The sequence below is a fragment of the Pseudorca crassidens genome, chromosome 6, assembly GCF_039906515.1.
Source record: "Pseudorca crassidens isolate mPseCra1 chromosome 6, mPseCra1.hap1, whole genome shotgun sequence".
NCBI classification, from domain to species: domain Eukaryota; kingdom Metazoa; phylum Chordata; class Mammalia; order Artiodactyla; family Delphinidae; genus Pseudorca; species Pseudorca crassidens.
Genome location: NC_090301.1, coordinates 17,197,719 through 17,225,565, shown reverse-complemented (window position 1 = coordinate 17,225,565; position 27,847 = coordinate 17,197,719).

Here is a 27,847-nt window from a genome sequence, read left to right as displayed (position 1 = left end):
CTATGAAAAATTTAGAGAGGAACTAACATCCATCCTTCTCAAATTGTTCCAAAAAATTGCAGAGGAGGGAACAATCCCAAACTCATTCTACAAGGCCACCATCACCCTGATACCAAAACTGGAGAAAGATACCACAAAAAAAGAAAATTACTGACCAATATCACTCATGAATATAGATGCAAAAATCCTCAGCAAAATACTAGCAAACAGAATCCAACAACACATTAAAAGGATCATACACCGTGATCAAGTGGAATTTATCCCAGGGATGCAAGGATTCTTCAATATATGCAAATCAATCAATGTGATACACCATATTAACAAATTGAAGAAGAAAAACCATATGATCATCTCAATAGATGCAGAAAAAGCTTTTGACAAAATTTAACACCCATTTATGATAAAAACCCTCCAGAAAGTGGGCATAGAGGGAACCTACCTCAACATAATAAAGGCCATATATGACAAACACACAGCAAACATCATTCTCAATGGTGAAAAACTGAAAGAATTTCCTCTAAGATCAGAAACAAGACAAGGATGTTCAGTCTCAGCACTATTATTTAACATAGCTTCAGAAGTCCTAGCCGCAGCAATCAGAGAAGAAAAAGAAATAAAAAGAATACAAATAGGAAAAGAAGAAGTAGAACTGTCACTATTTGCAGATGACATGATACTATACATAGAGAATCCTAAAGAAGCCACCAGAAAACTACTAGAGCCAATCAATGAATTTGGTAAAGTTGCAGGATAAAGAATTAATGCACAGAAATCTCTTGCATTCCTATATACTCATGATGAAAAATCTGAAAGAGAAATTAAGGCAACACTCCAATTTACCATTGCAACAAAAAGAATAAAATACCTAAGAATAAACTTACCTAGGAGAAAAAAGACCTGTATGCAGAAAACTATAAGACACTGATGAAAGAAATTAAAGATGATACCAACAGATGGAGAGATATACCATGTTCTTGGATTGGAAGAATCAGTATTATGAAAATGACTATACTACCCAAAGCAATCTACAGATTCAATGCAATCCCTATCCAATTACCAATGGCATTTTTTACAGAACTAGAACAAAAAAATCTTAAAATTTGTATGGAGACACAAAAGACCCTGAATAGCCAAAGAGGTTTTGAGGGAGAAAAGTGGAGCTGGAGGAATCAGGCTCCCTGACTTCAGACTATACTACAAAGCTACAGTAATCAAGACAATATGGTACTGGCACAAAAACAGAAATATAGATCAATGGAACAGGATAGAAAGCCCAGAGATAAAACAACACACCTATGGTCAACTAGTCTCTGACAAAGGAGGCAAAGATATACAATGGAGAAAAGACAGTCTCTTCAATAAGTGGTGCTGGGAAAAGTGGACAGCTACATGTAAAAGAATGAAATTAGAACATTCCCTAACACCATACACAAAAATAAACTCAAAATGGATTAGAGACCTAAATTTAAGATTGGACACTATAAAACTCTTAGAGGAAAACGTAGGAAGAACACTCTTTGACATAAATTACAACAAGATCTTTTTTGATCCACCTCCTAGAGTAATGGAAATAAAAACAAAAATAAACAAATGGGACCTAATGAAACTTCAAAGCTTTTTCATCCAAAGGAAACCATAAACAAGATGAAAAGACAACCCTCAGAATGGGAGAAAACATTTGCAAATGAATCAGCAGACAAAGGATTAATCTCCAAAATATATAAACAGCTCATGCAGCTCAATATTAAAAAAACAATCAACCCAATCCAAAAATTGGAAGAAGACCTAAATAAACATTTCTCCAAAGAAGACATATAGATGGCCAAGAAGCACATGAAAATTTACTCAACATCACTAATTATTAGATAAATGCAAATTAAAACTACAATGCGGTATCACCTCACACCAGTTAGAATGGGCATCATCAAAAAATCTACAAACATCAAATGCTGGAGAGGGTGTGGAGAAAAGGAAACCCTCTTGCACTGTTGGTGGGAATGTAAATTGATACAGCCACTATGGAGAACAGTATAGAGGTTCCTTAAAAAACTAAAAATATAACTACCATACAACCCAGCAATCTGGCTACTGGGCATATACCCAGAAAAAAACATAATTCAAAAAGTCTCATGCATCTCAATGTTCATTGCAGCACTATTTATAAGAGCCAGGTCATGGAAGCAACCTAAATGCCCATCGAGAGATGAATGGATAAAGAAGATGTGGTACATATATACAATGGAATATTACTCAGCCATAAAAAGGAACGAATTGGGTCATTTGTAAAGACGACAGACCTAGAGACTGTCATACAGAGTGAAGTAAGTCAGAAAGAGAAAAACAAATATCGTATATTAACGCATATATGTGGAACCTAGAAAAATGGTACAGATGCACTGGTTTGCAGGGCAGAAATTGAGACACAGATGTAGAGAACAAACGTATGGACACCAAGCAGGGAAATTGGTGGTGTGCGGGGGTGGTGGTGTGATGAATTGAGAGATTGAGATTGACATGTATACACTGATGTGTATAAAATGGATGACTAATATGAACCTGCTGTATAAAAAAATAAATAAAATAAAATTCAAAAAAAAAAAAAAAAGAGACATGTACCACAATGTTTATTGCAGCACTATTTACAATATCCAGGACATGGAAGCAACCTAAGTGTCCATCAATAGATGAATGGATAAATAAGATGTGGCACATATATACAATGTAATATTACTCAGCCATAAATAGAAATGAAATTGAGTTATTTGTAGTGAGGTGGATGGACATAGAGTCTCTCATACAGAATGAAATAAATCAGAAAGAGAAAATTAAATGCCATATGCCTGCACATATATATGGAATCTAAAGAAAAAAAAATGGTTCTGATGAACATAAGGGAGGGACAGGACTAAAGAGACAGACTAGAGAATTGACTTAAGGAAAGGGGGAGGGGGAAGTGTAAGCTGGGACAAAGTGAGAGAGTTGCATGTACTTATATATACACTACCGAATGTAAAATAGATAGCTAGTGGGAAGCAGCCGCATAGCACAGGGAGATCAGCTCGGTGATTTGTTACTGCCTAGAGGTGTGGGATAGGGAGGGTGTGAGGGAGACGCAAGAGGGAGGGCATATGGGGATATATGTATACGTATAGCTGATTCACTTTGTTACACAGCAGAAACTAACCCACCATTATAAAGCAATTATACTCCAATAAATATTTTTTTAAAAAAGAGAAATTATTGATAGTTAATAATAAAGACATAAAACATTTTGGAGAGGGCTTCCCTGGTGGCTCAGTGGTTGAGAGTCAACCTGCCGATGCAGGGGACACGGGTCCGTGCCCTGGTCCGGGAAGATCCCACATGCCGCAGAGCGGCTGGGCCTGTGAGCCATGGCCGCTGAGCCTGCGTGTCTGGAGCCTGTGCTCCACAGCGCGAGAGGCCACAACAGTGAGAGGCCTGCGTACCGCCCAAAAAAAATAAAAAAAACATTTTGGAGAGAGGTATAACATGAATGAAACTTTAAATGCAATATAAAAATTGAAAAATTTTTGCAACATACATGATCAGAAAGTGTTCATGGTCTTAACATATAAAAGGATCTTATATATCATAAGAAATATTGATACAGATAATTAAAAATAAATGACAAAAATGTGAATGCTTAGTTTTACTAGAAATCCGATGACTACAAATTGAAAATTATATGGATTTTTCAAATCCCAAGTGAGACTAGATGATATTTTTAAAGATATTTTTAAAGTTGAAGGGCAAGAAAAACTCTGAAATATGGAAAATAAATTATTTTACAAACTTTTAGAAGGTGATTTGGCAATTTAAAAACTCACATCATCTAGTTATTCTGCTTCTAGAAATTTAACCCATGGAAATTGGGGTCAAGTTCTCAACCTTTTTGTAAAACAGTGCTCATTGAAGACTTCCGTAATATTAAAAATAATAAAACCTACTAAATGGGGCAACAAAAGAGGACTAGAGACATTACAGTGTATTTATATGTTGGAATATATTAAAAATTATGTCCTCATAATTATTAATGTTTACTAAATGTAAATTTAAAAGTAATTCACATATACAACTTATTCAAAAAATTTTGTTTGTTGAAAACTGAAATATGCATTACTTAATACAATTCCTTTTAGACTCTGTAATATGTGTTATATATGTGTGTGTGTATATGTATTTATATACATGATTGTACATGCACACACACAGAGATGGATATATATCCATCTATAAGTGAGCACCTCTCACTGTTAAAGATAATTGGTTAGTTCTAGGTGCAGTAATGCATAAAAATATTGTTTACTTACATAATTAAACCAAAAAAGTTATTAAATAAATAAATCTTTTCCCTTTCTTTCCCCCATCACTCTCATTCACCTATACTGAATACTCTGACTCTAGTCAGTGTTCCAGATACCAGGAGGTATCTGGTATCTGAACACTCTAGTCAGTGTTCCAGGAGGCTATGATGGTACTAAGACCAAGTACTATATTATGGCTGATATTTAGCTCAGCTTAATTTCAGAGATAGGTTGCCACTTCCCCTGGCATCTAGGAAACATGTAGCCCACACCCGCTTCTAGTGTCTTTATTGCTCTTTTGCTGGTATCTTCTCTACTTTGACATCCCTGCAAATGCTCCAGATAGTTATGTCCAAAAAAAAACCAGTTCCTTCACTATGCTCAGGTTTTTTTTTTAGAAACAGGAAATATTTTTATTTTATTCATTTATTTATTTATTTAAATTTTTACTGGAGTATAGTAACAATGTTGTGTTAGTTTCTGCTCTACAGCAAAGTGAATCAGTTGTACATATACATATATCCACTCTTTTTTAGATTCTTTTCCCATATAGGACATTACGGAGTATTGAGTAGAGTTCCCTGTGCTATTCAGTAGGTCCTTATTAGTAATCTATTTTACATATTGTAGTGTGTCTATGTCAATCCCAATCTCCCAATTTATACCTCCCCCTTCCCCCCCATAACCATAAATTTGATTTTTATATCTGTGACTTTATTTCTGTTTTGTAAATAAGTTCATTTGTATCATTTTTTTGGATTCTACATATAAGTGGTGTATGATATTTGTTTTTGTTGACTTACTTCACTCAGTATGACAATCTCTAGGTCCACCCACGTTGCTTCAAATGGCATTATTCCATTTGAATAATTCCATTATTATTCTTTTTTATGGCTGAGTAATATTCCATTTTATATATGTACCACATCTTCTTTATCCATTCCTCTGTCGATGGACATTTAGGTTTCTTCCATGTCCTGGCTACTGTAAATAGTGCTGTGATGAACATTGGGGTGCATATATCTTTTCGAATTATGGTTTTTCATCTTAAATTAACACCAGTCTTTTTATCTATCTATAATATCTTTCCTCCAACATGGCTTTTCATAAATATTTTAATCAGGAGAAAAACAACTTCAGTTCATCTGGCAAGACAAGTTGCTTCACGGTTGGTATTCACTCCCTGAAAATAAACAACCTTTCATGGGAAGGAAGAGAAAGAAGAAGAGGAGGGAGAGGAGAAAAAGGAAGAAAGGTGCAGTTATCCCTCAGTCTAAGTGAAAATGGCTTTAAGAGTTTCAAAATATTGATGTGGTAGAGGAAAACTAATTTATCCTATATAATTTAAAATTTTAAATAAGATTTTCAGACTGAATCAATTGGCTAGTCAGGTAGCTAAATTCAGTTAGATGCTATCATAGGAATACCTCCCCAAAAATGAGAAAGGAAGAACAAACTACTCATAGCTACTTCTGTAAAACTCACAGGAGACATTCTTATGGTCCAGAGAGAGCAGTGAACATGTCAATATCAGAGAGGAACTTCCTGGAAAGGCAAAATGCCGCAAAAGACAATGAAAAATGATTTGCAGGACATGTTTGAAAATGTAAGCCAGAATAACAGTTCTAGCTTTAAAAAAAAAATCATCATGACTAAACATATTTCTACCACAGCTAAGTTTTCAGCATGGTCTACTCTTTATTTTATTTTTTCTCTTTAGAGCAAGGCAACAGCAGATATCTACTTTTATAATAGGAACCAATGGAAGATTCAATGCATTCTCCCTCTAACTGCTTGACCATACCTTTTGTGGCATGTAGGCAAAAGAGTTGGAAATGAGTATTGTTAAGAGGGAGGGTTTTCAAAATATAGAATAATCATAGAAGTTCAAATGCATTTAAGCCTGAAAGCTGTAGTTTAAACATAAGGTGATCTTTAACAGTTAGTTAAAACAGTATAAAATTATCAGGAAAGCATTCGTTTTAGTTTACATTTCAACTTCCAGAAGAAAAATAATCTTAAAATAGCCCCAAACATTTGGAGTACTTCTGAATTTGGATTCTTTGAAGCATGAAGATAAATTGATTCCAGGATGATTCCACAAAGGCACCCAAAAAGTCATAAAGCTGCTGAGTGCATACAACTGTTGAATGTTTAGTCTATGAGCTCAACACATTTTCTAGGCCCGAGATGATGGAGATTTTATTGCAAATGGACAAGATGGTTTAAGTTAGAGTAAGGCTGTCATTTTGATATACTTGTGAGGCTTAATGTCTCTAATCCTTGAAAAATCCTTAAAATGTAAATGTCAACCACACCTAATTGGTTCTGAAGTTTTCATTCATTGTAAAAGATTTACAAAGAGTAAATGTTTCTTACCTAGCATCCTGCATTAACTGCGTTGTCAGTTGTGTATAAGCATTTGTTAAATCTAGTGTAATATAATTTTATTAAACAACTTGAAAATCTCAGAAGCATAATGTATTATCTGATAGAGCAATTCCTTGATGTAAATTTTCGGTTGTCCTTTTTTTTCACTTTAAGAATTTGGTTTTGAAGGAAGGAAAGAAAACAGTACAATAAACTATTAACAGTTACCCAGGATCAGTACTTCAAATACTTTAAATAGTCAAAATGTTAATATGGAGTCACATTTTACCATGATAGCTATTAGGTGCTATATCTTTATCCAGAAATCTAAAACAAACTTGGCACTCTACTATGGAGAATCTTGGTCCACGTTTCTGCTCCAAAGAAGTTGTTCATGTTTAATTGCATTCTGGGACCACATGTGAGTTCCTGCTTATTTACAAGTCTCCTCTCTCCACCTCCCCTGATTCCTTTATCAATCTTCCATTTATCCTTTTAATCTCAGGGCTCAGTGCCCTCTTTTCAACAGAGAAAGCAGAACAGCTTGGGTACCTCCCACAATTCTTTACAAGATCTCATTTCTTAATGGTTGTATGATGATAGCCTATTAAGCTACTCTCATGGAAGGTATGAGATGCTGAAGAAGAGGTGAAGAGACTGAAAAGAAACATGATTATGCATGGGTCCCATGGACATATGTATCTCCAGACATCAGCTATGTTAGAGAAAAAGAAGGAGAATTCACTCTCTGTCCATGTGAGCTCCATATTCTCCTTTTTGGAAGAACAAGTTTTATGTCTGCCTTGATAGTGCAGAATAATGAACAGGGACTTGGAGCCAGACGGATCTGAGCTGCGACTCAAATCTTAGCTTTGCTGTACTTAGTTATTATGGCATGGAGTGAGTGGCTTGAATTCTCTAAGCTACAGTTTCCTTAACTATGAAATGTGGATAAAAGTTATAAAATTTATAAAGTTTTGTTGAATATGAAACAATATAAATAATGTAATTGCATATTTCATAGAATTCAATAAATGGTAGCTATTACTATTGTTGTTATTATTATTATTTTACTCAGTGGTTCAGAAATCAGTCCAGTACCTGTTTGCACATGCACCGACTGTTTATGTAACCCTGAGGCCAAGAATCGCTTCAGTTAACCTTCAAGAATGACCGAATTTCATTGGCTCAAGTCCAGAAAATACACCTCAATAGGATGATTTCAGTGATCTGATGCTACTTCCTGTGCAAAAATGCTGACTACCATGTATCAAAACTTTTTTATGGTGGGAAAAAAACAACAACCAAAATCCAAAGGAAAAACACAGACCTGAAACTCCCTTAGATTTTTTGATTTCAGCTTTTGGTTTCAAAATATCCAAATGTGTTCAGAGAATTCAACATACCCACTACTCATTGGCACCATCTTAGCCTTGTGTTTCCCAATTGCACTTGGTTCCTTCTGCTGTTGCCTTTAATATGGAAAATATACTTGCTCTAAAAAGAGGTTTTACCCCATGTTTTCTAAGGTGTTCATTCAAAATTGATGCCTAAGTGGGCTTCCTCCATATATAGACTGAAGAAAAGAAAGTATACAGAAAAAAAAAAAATGAAGAGGTGAACATCACACTCGAGTCATTAGTGTCTATAACAAATATTTTGGAATTTGTCCACATTCAGGAATCTCTAAAGCCCCTCTCCCCACATCACATTTGCCATTGTGCCATGGGGTGTGACCTCACTATGAGCATTGTCCAAAGAAACTTAAAGTTTGTGGGTAAGGGAGATATACCTGCAGATACTTCTGGCCTGACAGTTGCTGCTGCCTCGCAGACTCAAACATCATCTTCTTCAGAGACTCATCAACTAAAACCCAACAATAAATCACATATTTGGAAATCCTTCAGATTTTGGATTTTGAAGCTATTGTCCCAGGGTTTCCTAATCTCTTCTGTCTCTTGACAGAAAATCATCCTTGGTCCTTTCTTCTTTCCTCAAATTCAGTTTCTTGGGCAAGACTCCTGGTTTCAGGGGCTGAGAAAGGTAAAGGAGTTGTCACTACAACTTAATTGCATCATCTTGGAAGGGACTTAATCCCTTGGCCAAAACTTGTTACATGACCCCAACCTATGTATGAAGAAAGGGAAAATATAGAAAAGCACATGAATATTTGATGAGTATTAACTTTATGCATATACTTAAATACATATACACATTCATAAGAATAAAAATGCACTAAGTTACTCCAGAAGTTTCACAACCTATCATTAACTAGTAAATATGGGGAAGTAAGTGGGATTGAGTGGTTGGTGAATGGGGATTTTTAAGATTTATTTTATCTCTTTTGTAATTTTTTCTAAAAGCATATTCCATGCATTATTTTTTAATTTTCAATTTTAAAGAGTAGTACTCATTTACCTTTCCCAATTCCTCACCTTCCACTTACTTATTAACTTCCTGAAACCCAACTCTGTCCCACAATTCCATAGAAACAACACACACAAATGTCATCAGTGACCTGCTAATTGTTAAATTCATCTACACCACTTGAATTTTGTTTGTACATGACCTCCTGTAACATTTGACATGTTAAGCATATGGTCCCTCTTTGAAACTGTTGGCTTATGTGTCCTCGCACTCTCTTGCCTTCACCCCCTACTTATCCTTCATGCTCTTTAATGTAATCTTCCTCATTGGTTCTTTAATTGAAAGAATCCACACAAGTTCTCAAGCCACACTCTCTTTCTGAGCAATTTTAACAATACTCAGAGATTCAACTTTCATGCTTCTAAGCAGAAGACTCAGAAATGAGCATCCTAGTCTCTTATGGTTTTCTGCACTGAATTTCTAATTATATGCTGGAGCACTTCAAATCAATCTACAATGTATAACTTAAGCACTACGTGTAAAACACTAATCATAAAACTGCTCTCCTCACAGCTTTCTCCCCATCCTAGGTTTCATATCTCACTTATGTCATCTCCCAGGGGATGAGTTCACATGATCTTCAGTCAAATGAGTTTGAAATGTAATTCCCCAAATTCACCAGTGGTGTCTTCGGGAGGTTGCTAAAATTCTCAGAATCTTAGATTCATCATCTAAAAGGGAAATACTAGTAATAGTAAGTTCTTATAATGGTTGATGTGAGGAAATTATATATATATATATATATATATATAAAATTTATAATTATAATTATATATATATATATATAGACACAGCAAGGTGCAAAATGATTTTTATTATAGTTCTACTAAACATTGATACTGGAAACCTTGTGCAAGAATTTCTTTCTTTCTCTTCTCATGATTAGTCTCCCCATGTCATGCATTTAAAAGTTTATTAGAGCCTATCAATTTTTCTGCTAAATTGTCTTCTTACTTCATGCTCTTCCTTCAAGGACCTCATCTTTTCTAAGTTGGATGATAACAATACCCATCATTGGTCATCCTTGCTCCACATCTCAATGACATTTATTAGCTCTCAATGGCATCAGAATAATTTCCATGAACACTGTGGTCAAGGACTTCTACACCTAGGACCATATCTCTACTTCTAGCCTGATTCCTCACCACCAACTCTATGCTCTGGTCATTTCAAACAACACATTTCTTCTTTTAAATCTTATGTACCTTTATTTATATCTGTCCCTTTGGCCAATCACCTCCTCCTTCCCTCTTCTTTTTCTTTTTGAAACACTTCTTTAAAGTTCATCTCAGAAGCATCCCCCACCACTAGAAAATTTCTTGTGACCTCTCATTCCATAAAGAATTCATCATCTCATTTTCACCTCTACTGTCATTGACACTTACTTCTCTGCTATCTTTACATCATGACTTCTTATATCCGTTCACTCATTCATCCATTCAACCAATCCTTGCAGAGTGGATCTGCTCTGTTGGGTGCTGTGAGTTACTCTCATGACACGAAGATGAGACACCTGTGCTCAGCTGTCTTTTTCACACTCTTTAAATTCCTGGAAGGCACTTCTGAGTTTTCTCAGCTGGCCCTCTTCCTACAGCCCAACTCATTCTCTGCATAGAATAGATGGTTATCAAATGTTCATTGATCAAAGCAGGCTAGCATTTACAACTCTTTCTGCAGAGCCTATCTCCAGAAATAGAATGTCAATACTTTCTTCAGAAGGCTAGCTTACCTATTTGTAATCCAATTCTCTGTGTACATCAAAAGTAAGAACTAAGTTTCCTTTTCTCAGGGAGTCCTAACCCTCCCTTGTTGACTCCTATTTCTGCCATAGCTATGAGGACGTATTGATTGAAAGGATGCCTACAATCAGGTGTCTCCATGACATTATATGTTACCAGACCTGGAATTTTCAAAGTATTCCACAAAATATTCCCCTGGCTATGTGCTCACTGAGCCTCTGTGGAAATACTTAAGCTACCTTGGGATCTCCAGGAAAGGTTAACAACCCATATCTCCAGTCCTAGATGAAGTTAGCCTTGACTTTTGAAAGCTGAATGGCAAAAGTCTTGCCTTAATCTTTATTAAATCTTTTTAAGGAGGGTGAGAAAAGGAAAAGAGAGAATGGGAAGAGTGATGCCAGTAAAGTCAGAGAGTGAGGGGTAGAGGAGGCTGGAGGACAGCAGAGAGCTTAGAATCCTTGTTCTAACTCAGCAGAGCCCAAAGAGGAAGGAGGTTTAGTGGCAATCTGTGTTTCACAGCCTGTAAATCATGTCTGCACTCTGCCAGGTCAAGGTATTTTTCAGTATTTCTTTTAGTATCACCTTGTATCTCACACTCATCTTTTCCATGAAAAATATTTAAAGTATGGGTTTTTTTCTGTTTATACACATCTGTATATGTAAACCCCCCCCAATTGAATTTTTTGAAAAAGCATCCTGCACAGATATTTAAAAATTGCTTTATATTCAAATATTTGATCTGTTTCTGAACCCTTCTAATATGTAATTTCATACACTATAATAATTCATTACCTTGTAACTTTATAAGAGGAAAATGAGCAAATGCTTTTAAAAAATAATGATAGCCTTTCTTTTTCAAAGTCAAGTTCTGATTTTTTTAAAAGAGGCAAGTAAAATCGTTTAAATAACTGGATTTTTTTGGTCTATGTCATTCTACTAGTTGGTGGTGTGAGTTTTTTATACTTACTATTCTTACATATATGATATAAATGAAAGGGCTTATTTTAAATTGAGAACAGAAAAATAACTATGAATCTATAATCTCCAGATAAAGGGAACAACTGTAAAACTGCAATAACAAACACGCATGTAAAAGAATTTCTGGAAAGAAATGTGTTAACATTGAAACAACATCATCAAAATTTCCAAATCTAATGGAATGGATGTTAGTTTCATAGCAAAAACATCTTGAAAATAAAATTTGATAATAAGGAAAAAATTAGATTAATTTTTGGCAGTTGCGTATAGTTATTTTAATGTTTGCCATGTGATAATTACTTCAAGTTATTAAAGTTAGATCAGAATTATCTTCAAAGAAATTTTATAATTTTGTGAAAATGTCTTGTCTAGATGACCTAAAACAAAAAGACCAGTGAAGGAAGGAAGGAAGGAAGGGAGGGAAGGAGGGAAGTAGAGAGAAAGGGTGAGGTGTGAGAGAAAGAGAGAGAGAGAGAGAGAGAGAGAGAGAGAGAATAATAATAATAATAAAAACACCATTAAGGAATTTCGGAGTGATGAGAAGACCCTTGTAAAAACATTGCAATAGCTTCTTAGGCAGCATGTTTTACTGAATACAAATCTATGGTTTGACCTATAAATTACAAAGTATTTGAACTAAGCAATATAAAGTCTGGAAATGGTACTTAATTCCCAAATGGCTAGGTGTTCTCTGTTTAAGAAACTGGTTTCTTAAAACGTTTGTATAAAATGACAGTAGTTAACATTTATTAAACACTTATCATATGCCAAGCCTTGTTTTACGTTTTTAACTGCATTGCCTTCTTTAAATAAATCACTTAAGGACTCTATGAGGCGGTAATTATTAATATCCCTATTTCATGGGTGAGAAAATGAAGCACTGGGAAATTAAGTGACTTGCACAGATTCGTGTGATCAGGACATGGTGGCCGCTGGTATTTAAACCACGTGTTCTGATTCCCAAACCCACATCCTTAATCACTGTCTTTGTGAATATGAAAGAGCATATTCTTTTCAGGAACAGTGGTTGCTAACTGTCTTTTAGTTTTGGAAGACTGAGGTTGTCTTCCTCTCCTGCTGCAGTGATTCAAGAGATGCCTGGAATAGACATAGTCATATTCCCAGATACTACTTCCCAGATGCTACTTCTTTTAAAATCTTTTAAATCACCATTTTAATAAACTCTATGTCAGTAGATTACCTGGAAAATTGTCGTTAAGGTATAATTTTGGACAAAAGCTTTGTGTGCAGGAAGATAGTTATTCCTACGGTTACTTCTCTCTCCCATCCCTACCAGCTACGTTTCTGAAGTTCAGGTGCATCCCTACCAATGTATTCATTTAAGTTTCAAACATGTAAGTGTTTACTCCAGGGAAGTAAAATATTGGTGACCTGGAAGAACTGTATTTTTGAAGCTGCCTTGTTGCTTCCTTATGTTGTAAGTGAAATTACTTTGGTTTCCAAAAGTGACCGAGCTCATTGCAAAGTAGCACAGGGATCCAAATGCTCTTTTAATATTTTTGCTGTGCAAACAATCCTCTTAGCAATGCTTCCTTTATGTTCACTCTTAATGCTGGAAACATTTTACAGATTTTATGAAAGTCCCCACTAAGAAGAATAAAATGCTGCCTTTCGACAGTCCACATTTTAATGATTGAATAGGCACTCAGCACATGGTAGTTGCTCAATAAAGGCTTGCTGAAAGGAATTAAGTTTTATCAAAGGCTCAGTTCCAAGAAAAATATCTGTTAGGATGATGCAAGTTCAAATTCAGGTGCTCCCTGTGTGGCATATTTAGGTCAGGTGTTGAGTAAAGGGACCTTAAACCAAAACGTTAAAAAGAAGAAAGAGGAGAGCATTTTAAAGCTAACTCAATCATGGTGATACCTACCTTTTATCATAGTTTTCTATCGTCCTGGGAAGTGGGCAGAAAACGTTGCCTCCGTTTTACAAGGTAAAACAATGGAGACTTCGGACAGTAAGAGTGACATGGACAAGATCAGCCAGTTGGCACAGGATCCAAACTAGACCAGAGTGGGGGAGATTTGACTCCAGGGGACCACATGGCCCTGCCACTCACAAGAAAGCTTGGCTGAAACCAGAAAGCCTTGTTCCCGTGCCAGATCTAGTCACCTCCACCCAAGGTTTCCTTCCCACTAGACTTAATTACTCATGGCTGGTACTGCACATTCAAGACCCATGTGTGTGGTATTCATTAAAAGAGAAATACAACGTAGACTAGCTCAGAGATGTATCTGCTTCCCCCCGTCTGTGGGCGAAAGGACTCCCGCAGACAGTGGGACCTTAGGGTGCAGATGATGGAAGCCAAGGAGGAGGGAGGAGGGGCGGGCAGGCAGGAGCCCCAGCGGCTGGAGTGGATGTCTACTTGAGATCCTTACCTCACTCCATCAACTTTATTACTCACTGGTGTGCAAAAATTATTCCTCCCTCCCTGATATTTCCCTTGGACGAGTTAGCTCATCGTGCTGCTAACATTTATAAGCTTTTTGGGACCTGAGTGCCCCGAAGCTTAGATAGATTTTTGTTAGAAAGGGATTCACCTTGCATAATTTTACAATGCAAATTAAACGTAACTTTGAGTATGGTGGCTGAAAACTTTAACTGCTGGGTGGTGGCTGGTCTGATGTGAAGAACTCTGAATTTAGTGTGTGCTCAGCCATGTCGGGGTTTTGCAGCATGTGCCTCAATGCCTAAATTGTTTGTGGCTCAGCTATGGAATAAGCCCAGAATCTGACCCTCAATATACAAAAATCTGGATTCTTCATTTTCCAAAATTTGTTGGGTCTTCATTTAGAAGGCGAGGAGGCAAGGTAGGAACCTTAAAATCTAGGGATTGGGTTGCATCTGTAAATAACAAACATTGAAAACGAAGTTGCTTCTTAAAAAATATCCAATCTGTTTCAGATATCTACATCAATGGAACAGAAATAATTTATTGACTTACAGAATTCTGGAGACCTTCAAGTTTAAGGAGCATATATGATAATTATTACACTTTCTCATGTAAGCCTCTACCAGTTAACAGGGAGTCTAAAACCTCACTGCCACAGGAACAGACCCAAATTCTAGGAATTGGACCTATATTCCAGGATGCAAAGAAATGATATCAGCCCTAAATAGCCTGGTTGAGTCTAGAAACACTTTGGTCTTTAACTCTTCTTCGGCTTCCTTCCATGTTAGAGCAACAATACTCTTTCCGAGGGCAAAAACATAATTTTGTAGGTGAAATAACTATGTAATGAAAACATTGTAATCACAAGCCCTGCATATCTGGACTCTGAGTAAGTGAGTGGAACAGTGTGGAATACTAAAAGATAGTTAGTCAGTGATCGGGATTTCAGCTGAAGCCCTGTATTAGGCTGGCTTTAAATATCTTTTCAAAGAATAGGTTTCAAAGAGTGCTGTTTTAACTGCCAATCAAACCAGCCTGGGTCACTCTGACCATTGGTCGCTAGGAAGGAAGTCACAGTGGAGCTACAGGCTAGAGGGTAGAGGAGAGTTAGGGAGAAATGGCCCGGTTAGTCTGGGTGAAATAATGCTTATTCATTTTTCTTCAGTACAACATGCGTATTGAGCACCTACTAATAATACAAGGTGTAAGTCTAGCCACTTCAGCGCTTTGACTTAGACATATATTTTACGCTCTCTGGATATAATATATACTCATAAATACTCTTAATGAATGGCAGAAAGTAATACATTTCATAAAAGTGTAATAACAAATGTGCTATGTCAGCTCAAAAGAGTTTAAAATCACTCCCAATAAGAGGAGCGCGGTAAGGCTTTTAAGCCAGAATTAAAGAAATGTAGAACACATGAAAGTTCAGGCTACTCCAGACAAAAGGACTATTATATTAACAAATACATTATATTATAAAACAAATAATATTAACAAAGGCACGGAATTGAGAAAGCATAAAATGGGCATATGAAACTGCCTACTTGGCTAAAGGGATATAGTGAGGAATCAAGATGAAATTTATGTAAGGCCAAATTGTTTAGAATTCTTTCTTTAGGTAATTAGTGAAGGTTTTATGTATCAAACAGGAAAGTTATATAGGGACTGTATACAGTATTTTAAATTAATATGGCAGTTGAGTATATAGTACATTGGTGCGGAAACCTATCTTCATATACCATTGCTATGGTTTAAATTAAAGGTAACAGGGTAAAGTCCTGCTTCGTGGTCCTAGGCAAAGGCAAGAGACAATGACACCAAGCATTTGGGGCAAGTTTGCAGAGAAGCTGGTGGCACCATTAACAGAATTAGAACATCAGGAAAAGGGGAAGCTTTGCAAGGGAAAATGAATGAGCTCAGTCTCAGATAATGCCTTAGAGATCACGACTGGGATAGTCTAACAGGAATTAGAAATCCAATCTTGAAACCCAAGAGAGAGACCAAGATGGTAAATATAGATTTGAGAGTCATCCACTGCCTAGATGCAATCACTGAAACTGACCGATTAGATGAGAGTGTTAAAGGAGTGACTGCAAAAGGAAAAAGGCAAGTCAAAGACAAAGACCCTCATGTCTTTCTTTTGGGAGTGAAGATGTTGGGTTTCTAAATAATCGCCGCTTCTCCAACTGCATTTTTTAATTTTCAAAATGCATTAGGACTGTTTGCAGCATTCTTAAGATAGAAGTTCTCAATTTGTTGGTTTGTAGTAATTAGCATTTTATTTCTCTAGAGATCTGAACTTCTAGCATAGCCCTAGTATGCTATGTATGACAATAGTGATGGGGTTGACGGTGGTGGTTGTACATCTGTGTGGGTGTGTTTTCTAAGGGGAAGCAAAAGTCATATTTTCCTTATCAGAATTACTAAACAGAACCGTATATAGGAATTTCCACCACAACGTTAACAGTATAATTATAAGTATTAGTGGTTAAGTACTATGCATTAGCATGTACCCTTACAACAGTGTTTTAAGGTAAGAATTATTACCATCTACACTTACCATGAGGTCAGTGCCTTAACCAACATCACAAAACTATTAAGTAGCAGAAAAAGATTCTAATGACTGACTCTGAAACTGAGGTCTTAATCATATTTTTCTGTCTTGAGGTTATTTCTGAATCGATGATACATCATGGTCTGATAATTTATCTTAATATCATTAGTTATTTATTCATTTATATCTTGCTTGATTTAATTTCATTTTTAAATTAATATACAGTAAAATTGATTTAACTGGTGTATAGTTCTGTGAATGTTAACACATGTATAAACTCATGTAACACTCACCATAATCAGGATACAGAACCATTCCATCACCGCAAAAGCTCCATGGTGCTCTTCCTTTATAGTCAAATGCCCCCCACCCCCAAGCCCCTAACAACACTGATCTTTTCTCCATCACTATGACTGTCTTTTTTTTTTTTTTTTTTGCGGTACGCGGGCCTCTCACTGTTGTGGCCTCTCCCGTTGCGGAGCACAGCCTCCGGACACGCAGGCTCAGCAGCCATGGCTCACGGGCCCAGCCGCTCCACGGCATGTGGGATCCTCCCGGACCGGGGCACGAACCCGTGTCCCCTGCATCGGCAGGCGGACTCTCAACCACTGCGCCACCAGGGAAGCCCATGACTGTCTTTTTTTGAGAGTGTCTAATCTAAATGGAATCATAAGGTATATAATCTTTTGAGACTGGCTTCTTTTACTCAGTGTAGCATCTCTGAATTCATCCAAATTGTTGTGTATATCACTAGTTTATTGATTAATTTTCCATTGTATAGAATCCAGTTAGTTTATCCATTCATCAGTAGATGTACATTTTGTGTTTTTCCCAGTTTTTGGTGTTATGAATAGAACTACTATAAACATGTTACTCCCATACATGTTATTATATGAAAATAAATTCTCATTTTTCTAGAGTAAAAACACAGAAGTGGGATTTACTGGGTCATGTGCTAAATGTAATTATATTATTATTATTATTTTAATCATTTGAGGTAAGGGCAACCTATCATAACAGCAACAGCAAGCCATCTTAGTTATCTGTGAAGGAACTCTTTCTAAAATATGCTTCAGGTGAAGGAGAGTGGCCCACTGATATAGCTAAGGTAACTGCTGTGGCAGACAGCATCCAGCAAAGAGTCAACTGAATATCAAGAAATACACAGAAATCTAGACCATTGTCCGCAATGTACAGGGAAGACAGCTGAGGCCCCCAATCCACTGTGACTTGTCATATGGTGAGTTTTTATATGACTGAGCCCCAAACTAAGCTCCTCCACTCCGAGGCCATGGGAAAAACTACCCTGGAAAGAAAAATAAAACTCTTCTCTCAGGGAAAACCACAACCTTAATGCAAGTAAAGGTAATAATTGCACTGAATGTTTTAAAGATGCTGTGTTTGGGATTTTAAGGATTTTTTCAATGGCATACATGTGTATGTTTATCAAAAATTTCTCTATTTCAATCTTCTGAAGTTATAAACACTAATTTAAAGTCTTCTATAAATATTTAAATATGAGTGATATCCTTTTGTAAATATAACGTCATGTAAAGTAGATGTGAAGAGTTGGTTCCATTCTGGGAATTTTGAGGTCATTATATGTAAAACAAATGTTGAATGCTAACCAAATATTCCACTGTTAATGATTATGCCTCAAGTTACACTAAACAACATGAACTATAATAGCTCATGGAGTCTATATGTTTAAGAGCAATGTTCATCTGCTGTCCGTAGCGTAATTATTGTAACATATTGGCCCATGAATTGAATTCTCCATGAAGTGATTTGTTTTAAGTTTTGCTGAGCCTGGCAGATTAAAAAATACTAAAAATTCTAGTTTTTTCCCACTGAAAAAGAGAAACATAAAAGAATGCAGTGGTTGACGAAGGTATATTTAAAGATGAAGTTCATTTCTACCTCAAAGATAATTTCAATGAAGAGAAATGTTAATTTAGTGAGAAAGAGGATAGCAGAAACAAGGCAGCAAAGAGACCACTTTCCATTTTACCTAAAGATTACTGTTTAAGTACACAGCAACTGTGGACTTCCTGTTTCAGCTTCCACATGTAAAGAGCTTGGACATCACCACTTGTCCTAACAACTGGTAAATAGTTGAACAGACTGAAAAATCAACAACTCTTCTTGGATCCCTAAGTGAGGGGCGGACATGGGGGAAACCATTGCCCCCAAGATTAGAAATATAGAAAGGGGAATACAGGAGGCAATCCTTCCTGGAGCAGAGACTGAGGAGAAGAGGAAACAGCAGCAGGAATCAGTGTTAAGAAGGAAAACTGGAGCTGTCACCAACAAATTCCTGGAGGCCCAGTGAGAACAATTCTGAGAGTTAAAAACTCCAGGGGAACCCAATCATAAGAGTGAACCCCTGCAGTATTGTAAGATTTACCTCCAGAAAACAACTGTGACCCAGAAGACCAAAGCAGGTTTGTGACCTCTGAGAAGCTCCTGTGCTTTTAGGGCATGGGCCAGTGTCTAATGCTCTAGCTAGTGAGAATAAAGGAGACAGCTCAACTCTGAGGTGATGACAGATGATGTTCTACATAGATTATTTCTTCTTCCATGATAAATAAAAATAAGTTGTTGTTTATAAAAAGAAAAGAGAAAGATAAAACACCAGCTTAGAGAAAAGACCAGAGAAGTGATCCAGGGTGAAAAGTAGAGACACCAATGAAAAGGAGAGGAAGGCATGGTACCCAGAGCCCAAGATGGTGCCCTGGGAATATCCAGGTCTCCATACTCTCTCTGGTGGCAAGTGATAATCTTGATTTTTCTTGAGAGACTAATTCTTTGCAGATTTCTTGATATTCATGTGCAGTCTACCGATTTAATGTTTAATGTTGTTTTATTACAGATGAAATACATGTTTTTAATGGCCTGAGGGACCTCTCAGTGATCTCTTATCTACTCTGTAAATTTCAGTGTCTTTTTCAGGTCCTGGGAAATGAGTCCACTGAGGACCAAGAGTCTGGTCATTCTGATCACCTATGACTTAGCCTTCTAGTGACCTCTGTCCACAGTTCACTTGGGCAGGCAGAAATTAGAAAGATCCTTTTATTAAACAAGAATGGAGGGTCTTCCCTGGTGGCACAGTGGTTAAGAACCTGCCTGCCAATGCAGGGGACACGGGTTCGAGCCCTGGTCCAGGAAGATCCCACATGTCGCGGAGCAACTAAGCCCGTGCGCCACAACTACTGAGCCTGTGCTCTAGAGCCCGCGAACCACAACTACTGAAGCCCACGTGCCACAACTACTGAAGCCCGTGTGCCTAGAGTCCGTGCTCTGCAACAGAAGCCACCACAATGAGAAGCCTGCTCACCACAATAAAGAGTAGCCCCTGCTCGCCACAACTAGAGAAAGCCTGCATGCAGCAACGAAGACCCAACGTAGCCAAAAATAAATAAATATATAAATTTATTAAAAGAAAAACAACAACAAGAAGAGAACATTCACAGAATGAGATAGGGAGATGATCATAAAGAGAAAAACATTTTAGGGCAGGGAAGTGAAAAGGAAGTAAAGCAGGAGTAAGAGTGGGTAATGCAGGGGCTCAAGACAAAGTGATGGAGTTCTGGAGCTGTGACTTGATCTTTTGGCTCTACCATTCATAAGCTAGTTGCTTTCCCAACTGGAAAACCTCACCTAATTTTCTCAAAATGAGAAACGTGTGAAGACCAGTGGACCTGGCCCACAGTGGAGGTGTGAAGGAGTGTTGAACACTGGAAGAAGAACCTGGAAGGTCACAAATCTGAAGGGATCAGAGTAAAAATCAAATTTGGGATTCCAGAGCAAGTAAGCATTAGCTGAGAGCTAATAGCAGATATTAGTATTTATATTGTTTTTAATAATAATAGACTGATTGAGATATTTTTTCCTTTTATTTTTTAGCAAATTTATTTATTTATTTATTTATTTATGGCTGTGTTGGGTCTTCGCTTCTGTGCGAGGGCTTTCTCCACTTCCAGCGAGCAGGGGCCACTCTTCATCGTGGTGCGCAGGCCTCTCACTGTTGCGGCCTCTCGTTGCAGAGCATGGGCTCCAGACGCGCAGGCTCAGTAGTTGTGGCTCATGGGCCCAGCTGGTCCGCGGCATGTGGGATCCTCCCAGACCAGGGCTTGAACCCATGTCCCCTGCATCGGCAGGCAGACTGTCAACCACTGCGCCACCAGGGAAGCCCTTTTTCCCATCTTGCCTCAATTATAACGTTCTCTTTAAGCCAGATGTTGTAGGAATGAATATGCCTGGTTTTAATTCACTGATTAACAGAGGGTTGACATTTGTTAACACTATTAGGGCAGAATTCCATATATGTGCTGGGAGAGCAAGGAGTAGCAAATTGTGGGACAAACAAGTCCCTTGACCCTCTGGAAACACTGTGCCGTAGAGATCAGAGTGGTCAGTGTGAAAGCCTAGGCTTTTCTGAGAACTATACATTCAGACCAGACCTGCTAACTGGATAACTGTCTGCCACGTGACTCCCACTCTTCTCAAGGGCCTTATTTCTCATTGCTGGAGGGAGTTTACTGGCCTTAAGAAATATATTACTTCATTCACAGTGGAATACACATGAAAACAGCCGTAACGCAACATACATGTATATTACTGTCCATTTATCCTGCACACACATACCAGTGTGAGTACGGTAAGTACAGCTGTACTTAGAACCAGATGTAACCTATATGAATGCTGTTTTACAACAGACAATTATGTTTTTCATCTTTGGAATTGAGCTGAAAAAGGAAAGAGTGTTTTTAATCTGTTACCCCTGTCCATTTTTCCTGATCCTCTTTAAATGAAGGAGCTAAACTCAAACTCCCACATTTCTGGAAGCAACCATTTAAGTTTTCTAAAATAAATCGTGATGTACCAATCATACTAAAGAAAATTCAGATATAAAAATCTCAGCATTCCTGAGCCCTCAAAATACCAGATACCTTTCTTCATCATTGTCCAAGTGAATACATATTTTCATAGCTACAACCATCCTGTATTTTACTTCTTCCCCATCATAGTCTTTTACTATGTTTTTATATAATTTTCAGATTTATAATTTTAATGGGTAATTAATGGTTTAGAACTGAAAATGTCTCCCTACCTGTTTTAAGACAAAGAGTGTGTGACATTTATTTACAGATAAATAATAATTCAGAGAATAAATGCAGCTATAATATAGTTATACAGGTCCACTGCTAAGGCCATATTGAAATAATTGAGATTCTTAGCTATCTCATTGTAATCAAGGATAAGTCCTTGATTTGGCAACCCAAATAGTTAAGATAGATTTGCCAGCCAAGTAGTTTAAAATTGATTTTTTTTTTTTTTTTGGTGCTAGCTATTGAATTTAGGCATAACTTTCTGGTACATAGTAATAATGTTAGATGGATTTAAAATGATGTGAAAATCTATAAGTGATCATCCATTTTGTTAAATATAAGAAGGAAACATGTACCTAAATATGTTTGTGGTTCACCCATCCCTAATCTCTTTAACACTGCGTGGTGAGACTCCTATGAGTGCCTGGAGGAATGTTTTGAGAATCAGTAGGCCTTTGTACTTAATTCTTCAGCTAACTCTTTGGGTTGATGACAGCTGCTCTTGCAATTAGCCTTTCCTCTGACCTCATGGTCAACCACAATAGCCTTGGAGATTTTGGAAAGGAAAACTATTACTCTTAAGGTATCTGGACAAGAACTGCATGTGTGCAGATTAATAGGGGAACTGTTTTCTGTGCTTTATTCCCCTTTTTCTCTCTTGGTTACAAATTGTCCCCATCCATATGTGACAGGCACATCTGGATACCTACTCTAATGGGTGAAGAAATGGATATAACAGGAAGGGGAAGCCACATAATACTCCCCAGGAATGTCTACAAGAGGATTCCTCAGTCTTTCTTGGAAATCAAGGGTCTTAAGGGGACATCCTAGGCTGAAGGATAATTTGCTTGCTTGACCTACCTCTCTTAGTTTAGAAGGTAGAAATATGTAGAATAAGTCGATATTTACTAGGATGGGTCAGGAGTGTCATAACACAAGAAACACAGTTTTAAACAGATGACAATGATAGGTTTGGAAGGAGCTAAACTGGCTTCCCTCTCCTTATTATCCTCCAATCTCCCCATTTCATGGAAGGGTTGCCAGCCATGAACATCTCTCTCTTCAAGTCTCTGTCTGCTGAAGCCAGAAGACAGACTGTGGTTCAGACTCTAGTTTGGAGTAATTTTGGAGGTGGCATAAGCCCCAGCTCTCTCTATCCTTCATGCTATTTTTGAATTACAGTCAGGTAGAGTGTTCTACAAGCTGTGAGAAATAGAGTTGAATTGAAGCAGGTCAATTCAATGACCCATGAATGACCCAATCATTCAATGACCCATGTCTGTATAAGCCCGACATGTAAGAAACTTAAGAGTGAAGAGCAGAAACAATAAAAAAATAGTGGCTGAGAAAGGAGGTGCTAAGAGCAGAGTAGATGGAGATCTGGTGCTAAGAATTGTGGGAGAAAGGGTGCGGAGAGACGGAAAGCAGAGCTGTGGTACAGGTGAGTGGTGAGCTCTTGGCGGAGCTGATGGGGGCAGCCATGATGGTGGAGGCTTAGCTACTCTAGGTCAGAATACCATCGTAAAGCATTTTTCTGAGCCCTTTCAAGTGGTGACATGTGCAAACTTGCCTCAACAAGTCAAGGAGGATAGGAGTGACAACGCTAAATGATAGTCTCCAAGGAAGTGGAAAAATGAAGTCTCATTATTTTCCTAAAGACCTGGGAAAACAACATTCCTGAAATGCTGTTCACTCTCTTCCTGGTCATACTCTCAGAACCTTTCATAATGAAGAGGATACAAAAAATATCTTTGCCAAATATATTTTGTATCATGACAACCCTGTCTAAATTACTTTCTAGAAAAAGATGAATAAACATCAGGAAAGTTGAATTGATAAAATAAGGAAATTTTTATAAAGTACTGGCCAAATAATCCAGTAACATAATCAACAGATCATGGCAAAAATATTCTTTGGGATTATAGCTTTCATTGACTTCTATCCATCATTGTTGTTCTATTGTACATGACAATTCTTTAAAATGTAGAAAATGTTTTTCATATTTACTCTTCTTTGAGCTTCTTTAGTTTCCAGGGCACATATAAAAACCCATAACAAGAAGAACATGACATTATCTTATTAACTAAGTACTCACACGACAAGGCACTTAGTGTGACAATGGGAGTTACCATATTACATAGGAAACATTCCATCAACGTTTGTCAAATTAATAAGGCAAGAAATAAAGGGAAATAAAGAAAAAAAAAGGAAATAAAGCAACAAGTATTTAAATAACACAAACAAATGTCAAATAAGTGAAAACACTTAACAATAGTTCTAAGAGGAGAAAAATGCCCTCCCCTCAGGTATACAATGTGGACACCCAAGTACAGACAAGGAGTAAGTCATTAATGACAGGGGTCATTCCAGAAAATCTTGATGAAGTTAGCATTTTAAAATATTTTCAGTAGAACTAAAATTTAAATCCTCCTGTGGCAATAGGCTGAGTGGTCATTATCCATGGAGGTCAGAGTGTGCTCTCCAGAAGACAAGAAGAATAGATCACTCTTTTATCTCAGTTCTCTTATGCATACTGCCAAGCCTTCAGCAGCTGTCTCTATTTAAGTTGCATCAGAGCAGTGCCTAAGAGATTTTGGATTAGCCTGAATTTGCCTCTTTGACTGTATGACTGTTATTAAACCAATAAGTACATGGATTATTCAAATCGGTGTCCTTGAATGAGCTCAAGACCTTTTAGCAGGTAACTTCTAAGTGCTAAGAAATTTGACTTAATTAATACTAATGGCATTGATCTTTAATGAGAATATTTTGTAAAAATGTTAATTCTGAGTTTCTTTAAGATGGAGCTGTAACGGGTAAGCCAGTGGTGCTCACCAGGAGTCAATTTTGCCCCCTGATCCCAGGGGACGTGTGACAATGTCTGGAGACATTTTTGTTTGTCACAGCTGGGGAGGGGGTGCTACTGGCATCTAGTGGGGAGAGACCAGGGATGCTGCTAGACATCCTGTTACGCATAGAACAGCTTGTGCCCACACAAGGTATGTCCGAAGTGTCTTCAGTGCCACTGTAGAGAAACCCTGATATACCAGCATAAAGATAAATCATCGTGCAATTTGAGAGAGCACACAAGTGACTAAAGACACTTTGAAATTTTGATTTATGGTCATGAAAAATCCTGACATAATCCATTTGTCCTGTGCCTAAACTACTCCCTATAATAAATTAGGCTTCTTTTGACGCTGCATTAACTATTTAAAATCGCTAGGGAGCTATTCAGTATGTGGCCACTTTGGTGTATTAAATACAGCCTTGGGGTATTTAAAAAGTTAACGGAACTTTCACAAGTACCTAATTTACAACTGAGCATTAAGAGAACCAACACATGTGAAAAAGACATAAATGCACTTGAAAAGAAACACATAAGCAAGCTTAAATGTTCAGAGGACACAGCGTGATCTAAGTTAGTTGTGTGTGTATGTGTGTTGAAGGGAGGAGGGTCATTAGTTAGGAGTGGCCAGAGGTGAGTTTTGATCTGGGTTTAAAGAAAAGGTAGAGTGTAGATTTGTGAGGGCATTCTAATTATTTAGTAGACCTTGTTAATGCAAAACAGAAAGTAGTTAATTGCTAATTCAATTTCCTGAGGTTTTTCAACAGATAGGAGTTGAAGAAAGTGATTAGTGTCTACTGAATGAAAATAGTTTAAAATTAAGTCATCTTTTGATATATTTAAATGGATTTTTTATGATAATGTTTATAATGTTCTGGATTCCTAGAATATGATTGATTAAGGTAAACCTGCTAATTTAAAAAACATTTTTTGCAACATTTTTAAACTCAAATCTATGTTGGTAGTCTTCATTGAAAAGAATGGACAAGTTTTAAAGGTGGTCATTTTAACCATGGGGGTTTAAATACAATGAGGATGATTTTTGTTTTTGCTTTCCACAGGTATTTCTGGATAAAAGGAGAAAATATAGCTCTGGTTTTTAGATCTTTTCTCTGTCTTGAACATCCAGTGAAGCACTTTTTACGCATGCAGAGAGAGATGGGAGGCAAAATCAGACAAGTTTGTGAAAACCAGGAGATGTACGCTAATAAAATAATAGAGTTAGGAGCAGATATTTTCTTTTCTGTTGTAAGTATACTTCATACATTAACTTCGGTAGAAATAATATTTCATCTTGTATTAATGTGAAATTTATTGTTCAATGTTTTATTTAATGTTCAGGCCATTGGGGCTTTCTAATTTCTTAGTTCTACTTACTTCCAAAATTCTCAGTGAGTATACCTTGAATTATCTCAAATTAAAAAAAACCCTTTATTTATGACTAAGTATATGGTTAAATTTTATAAATGTTTTATGTGCTCATGAAAAGATTTCAATCATATATACAAGAATTAGGTCAACTATTTAAATTTTCTGATCCTTGTTAATTATTGAGATCTTCTATATCCTTACTCATTTTATAGCCTCCTGTTCTGTTAGCAAGTGAAAATGGTGTGCTAAAGTTCTTCACCATTTTTGTAGATTCTTCTACTATCTTTTTGGTTCTGCAAGTTCCACGTATGTATTTAGAAGCTCTGGCATTGGGTATATTCAAATTAGGTTTATGCTATATTCAAAATGTCCCTTTTTACCTCTAGTAATTATGAAATATCTCTTCTTATCTCTATTATTTATTCTAGCCTTAAAACATACTTTTAGCTACATTAGTATAGGTTTTATGGTTCTATAACAGCAGGGATAATGTCTGATTTTGCTCTGCATCATATCTCCAAGCACTATTACAGTAACTGGTACATGGAAAGATTTACCAAATATTTGTGAAAGGAAGGAGGAGAGTGGGAAGAAGGGAGTATATGGATTCCCTGCAATCTGTATCTGTGATCTTGTATTAGTCAGGATTCTCCAGAGAATTTCTTCCTAGAAATGAATGTGTTCAAGACATTTACACTAAAAACTCAAAGCCTTGTTGAAGGAATCTTAAAAGACTTAAATAAACAGAGGATATGGTATATTCATGAATTGGAAGACAATATTGTAAAGAATTTAATTCTTCCCAAATTAATATATAGATTCAATACAATCTTAATAAAAAATTGTAAACTTGTTTAAAATGCACATGGAAATGAAAAGGGCTGAGAATAGCCAAAGCAATATAAAACTACAAAGTCGGGAGACTTACAGTAAGATATATCAAGACATAATCAAGGTATAATCAATAAGGCAGTTCCATATTCGTTCAAGGAAAGGTAAGTTGACTAAGGGTGCAGAATAGAGTCCAGATATCAGTCCACACATACCAATATCTGATTTATACCAAAAGGATGCTACAGTACAGTAGAAAAGCTGATCTTTTCAATAAACAATGCTGGGTCAATTTGTTACCTATATGGACTAAAAATGTGCTCCTTGGCCCCCGTTTCACTCCATACACAAAACACAATTCCAGATGATTTTTGTTTTTGCTTTCCACAGGTATTTCTGGATAAAAGAACAAAATATAGTTCTGTTATATTTTGTAAAAGGAAAAACAATAAAGCTTTTAGAGAAAAACAGAAGGACATCCTTGTGACCCTGACATTGGCAAAGATTTCTTAAACAGGACACAGAAGTACCCAAATATAAACAAGGAGAATAAAGATGATTTTTTTAAAATTAAGAACTCATGTTCACCAAAAGATACCATTAAGAGAGTAAAATTACAACACAAAAATGGTAGAAGTTATTCTCAATCCATATACTTGCCAATGAGTCATATCCAAAATATATAAACCACTCCAACAAATTAATAAGGAAAAGACAGACTGCCCAATATGAAAAAAAGTAAAAGACTTGAAACAGACCCTTGAAAACAGAGGATATTATGTGGCTAATGAACATATGAAAAGCTGCTCAGAGCTATTATTCATCAGGAAAATACTTATTAAAACCACAATGTGACAAAACTACACATGCACCA